This window comes from Crocuta crocuta, unplaced genomic scaffold (genome assembly GCF_008692635.1).
Source record: "Crocuta crocuta isolate KB4526 unplaced genomic scaffold, BGI_CrCroc_1.0 scaffold143, whole genome shotgun sequence".
In the NCBI taxonomy this organism is placed as follows: domain Eukaryota; kingdom Metazoa; phylum Chordata; class Mammalia; order Carnivora; family Hyaenidae; genus Crocuta; species Crocuta crocuta.
Genome location: NW_027529175.1, coordinates 7,611,548 through 7,619,324, shown reverse-complemented (window position 1 = coordinate 7,619,324; position 7,777 = coordinate 7,611,548).

Sequence of the window (7,777 nt, the reverse complement as noted above, 5' to 3'; positions counted from 1 at the left end):
CGTGCTCGGAGGACGCCACCGGCCGGCTGCTCGGCGCGTCCCTGAAGTCGTGCTTGGCATCATCGCTCGACCCGGGGCAGGCTTGCCAACCACACAGCCAGACCCGCTGCCCCCGGGCCGACGGCTGGACGAGAAACGCCGACAGCAGCAAGTGTGGGCGAGGGCACAGGCAGATGGGACTTGCATGCACAGCCCCGACGCGTGTGTCAGCCACTCCTGGGGGCGTGTCCGGGACGAACGGGCGCCTGCGTGGACCACAAGACAGGCACGCGTGGCCATGCTGCTGCAGCCGTAACGGCCAAACGACAGGAGAACCTCACCGCGGCTGCCTTGTGCGGAAGAGACGGGTGAGCCCAGTGCCATGGTACAATGAGACGCTACAGAAATTCTACGGCAACAAAATACCGTTACCCACATAGACGGCCTCGCGGAAGGCTGGCGCGAGAAGTCCGTATACTGTCTGATTCCACTTACGCGAATTCCCAGAACAAACGTGCAGTGACAGGGCCAGGACTCTGGGGACCTGATGGGCGGGGCCGGAGCGCCCAGGCTGCCCTGACACGTGTGTGCGAGCCCGTGTGAGCGCTGGATCCCAGTTAAAGTATCTCGATTCAAGTCTTTACTTTTTTGTAATTTATTTAATATAATCTACTGTCAAGTTGGCTCACATACGGTGTGTACAGCGTGCTCTTGGTTTCGGGACAGATTCCCATGACTGTCTGCTTACCTACAACAGCCAGTGCTCACCCCAACCAGTGCCCTCCTCAGTGCCCATCACCCGTTTCCCCGCTCCCCAACACCCCGTCAGCCCTGTTTGTTCTCCGTATTTAAGAGTCTCTTATGGCTTGCCTCCCGCTGTTTAAAACTATTTTTTCCCCTTCCGCTCCCCCGTGGTCTTCTGCTAAGTCTCTCAAGATGCACATATGAGTGAGAACATATGGTATCTGTCCTTCTCTGCCTGACGTATGTCACTCAGCATAACACCCTCTGGTTCCATCCACGCTGCTGCAAATGGAGAGATTTCGTTCTTTCTCATTGCCAAGTACTATTCTGTTGTATGCACAAAACACATCTCGATCCATTCGTCAGTTGATGGATATTTAGGCTCTTTCCGTGACTTGGCTATTGTTGAGAGCGCTGCTGTGAACATTGGGGTCCATGTGCCCCTCTGCATCAGCACGCCTGTGTCCCCTGGGTAAATTCCTAGTAGTGCGCTTGCTGGGTTCCTCAAAAAATCAATTCAAGTCTTTAAAAGAACACAGAAGCCTGGGGGCTCAGTGGGTTAAGTGTCCCACTATTGGTTTTGGCTCAGGTCACGATCTCAGGGTTCATGAGTTTGAGCCCCATGTCGGGCTCTGAGCTGACAGCGTGGACCCTGCCAGCGATTCTCTCTCTCTCCCTCTCTCTGTGCCCCTCCCTTGCTCAGGGTCTATCTCTCAAAATACTCTAAGTAAATAACTAAACTTAAAAAAAACAAAGCCTTTACAGAGAACAAACACCTGTCCTACGTTTCTCAGTGCTACGCAGGGTCAGGTAACCCCTCCTGGGCGTGTCCACACGGGTGCGACTGTGAGTGTGTGTGACGTGCAGATGTAGGTCCACGGGGCCACTGAGGCCCCGATGCTGAGGGAAGGCCACTTCATGAGACCTGGCGGTGCGTGCGGCGCCGTGGGGCTGGGGTGTGTCCTGGAAGGGTCCGGCCCCCAGAGGCAGCAGAGGGGACACACGTCTGTGGGTCCCAGGCCTGCAGTGCGGGCTCGCCGCGGCCAGCAGGTGCCGGAGCCCGGGTCGCCTGGAGGAAAACACTGAACCGCCACGCACCGGCGTCTGTGTTCCTTCGCACGCTCCTGTCCCATTAGTGTCATGGGCTGACGCCCCCTGATCCCTGGAGCCTGTGAGACGGGGTGCAGGCGCCGGGGTGACCAGNCCCCGCCACACTACAGCACCACCTTCCCTCAGCCCGCAGCCCTGCATCCTCCGCGCCTCCCATGCCTAGCTGCTGGGCGGGCTCCTGCTCTCCCAGCAGTCAGGTGTCACCCCTGCGTGACGACCCTGACAGGCGTCCTGAATAATTAAAGGAGCCCTTTACTGGCCTCTCAGCTCCTTCCTTCCACCGCGCCAGCCCCCAAGGGCAAGGAAGGGGAGGCGCGGACATCTCCACGCTGCCTCGGGCTCCACTGCGGTCACGTCCTGGGCACGGCCGCCCTGGCACACAGCCATGTCCCGTGTCCTGAGCGGCCTTCTTGCCCCTCCCTGCTGAACCGCTCACCTCCACGCCCATTCAGGTGTGTCATCCTGAGCACCCGCACCTGCCGGGCAGGGAGGGGTGGAGCGCTGCAGACACCTGTCTACACCACCTGTGCAGCCCGCAGCCCCGGGTGCGGCACGGCTTCCCGTGTCCCTCCCCACCCCCCCGGCCCCTGTCACTACCATCACCAGGCTGATCTCGCCCAGCATTCACTCCTGCAGCTCGAAACTTACTGTCTGGGGGCAGGGAGAGATTGTTCTAGAAGGCGACCTGCAGCACTCAGCTCCCAACACGCGGGAATCAGCCCCTGCCCTGCAGGCCTGCAGAGCCTGATCACTGAGACCTGCCCTCCTCCCTCCACCGCCAAGGGGGCGCCAGGCCTGGGGAGCTGCGTCTGGGGGCCCTGGAAGTGATGGGGGGGGGTCTGCCGCTCCACCCGCAGGCGTGCCCCCCACCCCAATATCCCTGATCAAAGCATCTCCTGAGATCAGAATAAAATGGTCTCGTCTAAAATTTCCCTGGCTTTGATTTGTTTCTCATCACACAGTTTAATTGAGTTCGAAATCTCCAGTAACATCAAAGACAGTGGGAAGGCTCCGTGCTCATCAAAGGAGGGCCCACCCTGGGGGGTGCAGGTGCCCGCTGGGTGGTCCCGGGGGTCCCCGCCTTCAGCAAAGCCCCCACCACACAAGGCCAGGGGGATACGACCCCACACGAGGACAGGACGGTCACAGGGAGGGAAGAAAATGAGGATAATGGGCTCCGGTGCCCCACCAGCTTGGTGCCTCATCCCGCGGGGACCCTGCCCCCATGGTGCCTCGTCCTGCGGGGGCCCCCCCCACGGGGGGGCCCCCACCCCCCCAGCCTCTGTCCAGGCCCCACAACGTGACTGCAAGGGTGTCTGAGTCTGTCGCTCTAAGCTGGCCTCCCCAAGAAGGGGGGCTGGGTGCACGGCAAGGGACCCCACCCACGGTGGCCGGCCTCCCTGTGCCCATCTCTCTCGGGCTCAGCCTGGAAGTGGCCTGGGAGCCAGCAGGGCTGTGTGCACCCCTCCCCCTCCACACGGTCACCCTGTAGACCCAGGACGGGGTGGGCCATGGTGGTCGGCACACACCTCTCCACTGGCCCACAGTCCAGAGAGGGACTGAGGCCAAGGGCAGTCCTGGCCACAGTGCTGAGCAGTGGGGTGCTCCTAAGCGGAGCGCGTGAGTGCATGGGCCAGGGCCACACAGGAGCCACGGGCGGCCGCCTGCCTCTCTCCTCTGCAGCTGCCACAACCAGGAAGATTGGGGGACCCTGGACTTTGCCAAAAACTGCACCTGCTCCTGACCACCATGGTCCCCATCATGAGGAAACCGTCCCCTCCTCCGGGAAGCCTTCCCTGGATGCCGCAGCCTGAATCTGCACTCCTGTTTCATGCTTCTCCCATCCCCCCATGCAGACCAGCTCCAGAGCCGGGTCCCCTGTGCCCTCCTTCCTGGAGAGAACAGGGCCTTGGCAAGGCCGGGAGGGACCCGGCTCCGTCGGCCTGGGTGGAGCCCGGCGAGACAGGATCTCACCGACCTGCGACGGGCAGTGTGTGCGATGTGGCTGAGCCGAGAGAGTGGAACAGGGTGGCGGCGGCTGGTGATCAGTGCAGACCCCCTGCGTGGTTCCCCAGCTCACGTCTTGAGCATCCCTGATAATGGTCCCAATCAGAGCAAGTAGGTTCCCGCCACACGCTGGGGCCCATCAGCTCCCGGTTTCCTGGAGAGCATTTCCTCAAAGATGGTTCGAAGACATCTCTTCTCACACATGCTGATTATTCTCAAATGCTGATTAAAATGTATAAGATGAGGGAAGTGACATTATTAGCACAGCTCTGTTTTATAGCCTTCGGTGCAGGAGTCTGGCACTTGTTACGTCTATTTTTGACTATTTGGGGTTCTGTTTTTGAAGTTCTTCTAAATGGAACTGTTTTCTTAAGATCATTTGCAGGTCGTCCACCACCGCTGCAGAGACATTTCATTTTTGTATATTGATCTTATATCCTGCAACCTTGCTAAGCCTTTTTAGTTCTAAGCGAGCTTGTAGATTCCCGAAGATTTTATTTACGAAAGATCACATCACCTGGGAATTGATGGCTTTACGGCTTCCTTCCCACTCAGGGTGCCTTTTCCTCATGTTTCTTGCCTACCTACCCGGGCGACAGCCTCCGGCCCAGCGCTGAAGAGAAGCTGTGATGATGATGATGCCCTTGTCGCATTCCTGAAGTCGGGGCGAAGCGTCTGTTCCCCTCCACCGAGGGGAACGAGCTGCCGCTTGTCCGCATTTCCTAGGTGCCCTCCGTCGCGCTGAAAACCTCTCCTTTGTCCCAGTTTGCCGAGCGCTGTTACCACGGTAAGGTGGGCGACTGTTCACGCCTTTTCTGCGGCCATGGGCGCGATCACACGACTTCTCTTCTAGCCTCTGTTCCTACGGCGCCCTACGCGAGGGGCTCCCGAAACCAAACTCACACCCTTGACCTAAGTCCCAGCCGGTCACGGCGTGTGACCCTCTCAGCGTGCCCCGGGGGCAGCCGGCCGGTCCTGTGCTGGAGATTTCCGCATCTACACCCAGAAGGTCTGTGCTTTTCCTTCCCGCCTCTTGGCCCAATGCTTCCAGTGTGAGGGTCATGCCAGCCTCACAGGGCGGGTTAAAGGCTCTCCTCTCTAATAATTATTTTTTGTTTGATTATTGATTTATTTAATGTTTATTTTTGAGACAGAGAGAGACGGTGCATGAGCAGGGGAGGGTCAGAGAGAGAGGGAGTCACAGACTCTGAAATAGGCTCCAGGCTCTGAGCTGTCAGCACAGAGCCCGACGCAGGGCTCGAACCCACAAACCGCGAGATCATGACCTGAGCCGAAGTTGGACGCTCAACCGACTGAGCCGCCCAGGTGCTCCTGAAAGACAGAGAGAAAGGTCTCCTCTCTAATAATTTTTTTATGCTTGATTATTTTGAAAGAGAGAGAGCATGAACAGAGGAGCAGAGAGAGAGAATCCCAGTGGTCAGCGTGGAACCCGACTCGGGGATTGGACACGTGAGCTGTGAGATCCTGACCTGAGCTGAAATCAAGAGTCGCACCCTCAACCGACTGACCCCTGTTTTCCTTGTTTTTTCTCTTCCTCATTCCACTTATTTCTATTCCAATCTCATATGACTCTCTTCCTTCTACTTCATTTGAGTTTAGCTTGGTCTTCTTTTTCTTCTGTCTCAAACTGGATATATTTATTTTTAACATAATTTACTCACAGATACACTTACAGGGCTTAATTTTTAATCCCGGCTGATGGTAACAGTCACTCACCAACGCCCAGGACAACGAACGCGCGGCTCTCACAAGCTGCCCGGAGCCTGCGCCGGCACCCGGGGCGCGGGTCTGCAAGCCGTGCCACCACAGAGGGAGGGCTTCACCGCGTGGTGCGGGAAGCCGGGCCGGGCCGGGTCTCTGCCCACGGCTCACAGGCTCTAGGTGACCTGCCGGGGGCCACACAGCTGCGCAAAGTGCACACTCGTCTCTAAATAAGAACTTATACCCATTTTTCTATGCATTAAAACATAAAAGCTTTTCCCCAAAAGGACTGAGGCCAACTGTCCACTCTGCACTCCGTCCGCCCCTTCAGCGGCTGCTTCCTCTCGGTGAGCAGGGCTGGTGGGTCCAGACGGTGCCAGACGCGGACACGGACATGGGGTCGCCTCGCTCTCACTCGTCCCTGCCGCTAACGGCCCCCCAGGAGCACCAGGGGCCCCCGGAGCAGCAGCAGGTGGGTGTGGTCACCTCCCAGGACACCATGCTCGGCTCCTCCAGGAAGTCTTCCAGAACTTTCGCTGTAGCGTCTGCCCCCGCTCGGCCCTGCGCCTGTGGCCCCTCCTCCCATGTCCTGTCCCATCTCTGCCCCTCCTCCCGCCTCCCCCCGCCCCTGAGGCTGCACAGCCTGGGGCTGGAGCGTCTGAAGGTTCAGGTCCCCGATGCCCCACACCAGGCTGTGAGCAGTGTTCACCCGAAGCCCGGTCCTGCTCAGAAACCGCAGCCATCTAGAAAAACAGCCAGGGTCACAGCAGGGCCACAGCAGGGGTCAGGGGTCACAGCAGGGTCACAGCAGGGGTCAGGGGTCACAGCAGGGGTCAGGAGTCATAGCCAGGGTCACATCAGGGTCACATCAGGGTCACAGCAGGGGCCACAGCAGGGTCACAGCAGGGTCACAGCAGGGCCATAGCAGGGCCACAGCGGGGTCATGGCAAGAGTCATGCAGGGTCACAGCAGGACCACAGTGGGGTCACGGTGGGGTCACAGTGGTGTCACAGCAGGGTCACAATTGGCTGGATGTGTTCACACCACTTTGCCCAGTGTGCTCTCTCCATCCCCGCAGGGGCTGGAAAAGCCCGATTTCCGCCCAGCCAGGCTGGCACCTGGTGACACCCAGCCCCTCCTCTGAACGTCTGCCCTCCCAGACCTGTGTTGCTGGGGGGACCCCAGGGGAGTCAGGGCTGAGACAGGAGCACCCGGAGGAGACAGCCTGACCCTCAGTCTCTTTGGATAAACATCAAATGGCCCCATGGCCGGCTGCTGCGCCATCTCCCACAATTAAAGGCAGTATGTTCCGGAACTATCCAAAGGACAAGGTGCCAGAGAATGAATGGTTCTCTCGTGGAGCAACAGGCCGGCCGTGAGGCTATTACAGCCCGTGGGTGCAGCCAGCCGGGTCCGGAGCCCAAGCCCCTTCCCGACCCCAGGTCCCTCCAGAGCTCCGCGCCTGGCACGCCACACGCACGCCTCCCCGGCAAGGCTGCTGGCCACACTGATGGGTGCCACTTACGGCCCCTGTGCCCTCCTCCCTAGAGAAACCATGGCTCAGAGGGCACCTCGAACTTGCCCTGGTCCCGGCCGAGCAGCTGGAAAGGGGGACTCAGGAGGTGCATGGTGGCAAGTTTCCGGGACCTTGTAACACACTGGCCTCTCCCCAGAGCTAGTCTGGGGCAAGAAGGCTGGGCTGCAGTGACAGCAGAATGGCCGGGGGACTGAGTGTCACAACGGCCGGCCATCACAGGAACACCTGCTGCGCTCCGTCCGCTCCCCCGTCCGCGCCGCGGGCCCCTGGTGCGCTCCCCGCTCGGCAGAGCAGGGCCCCCAAGCCCAGGGGCTGGCCTGCCCTGCTGCAGCCTCAAGAAGCCTCCAGAAAGTGGGAATTCCTGAGCTAGAACACACATGAGGCACACATCCACCGGGGGCCATGCCCTGCGTGTCTCAGAAGCACACGGAAGGTTCCTCAGGGCCGCCGGGCCAGACACCCTGCCAGGGATAGGGCGCTATGACGGTCCCCACCCCGCACGCAACAGAAGACAGTGGCTAAGGCCTCGGGAGCACCCACCTGCCTCCCCTCCCGGCTCAGACCCCTGCAGGCCCCCAAGCCTCCGGCCCGACGGGCGGATGAGGCAGCAGCCCCACCTCCCAGGCCCAGACCTCCGGGCCGGCCCTCCCTGCTCTGCGTCCTCCTGGGGCCGCGCCC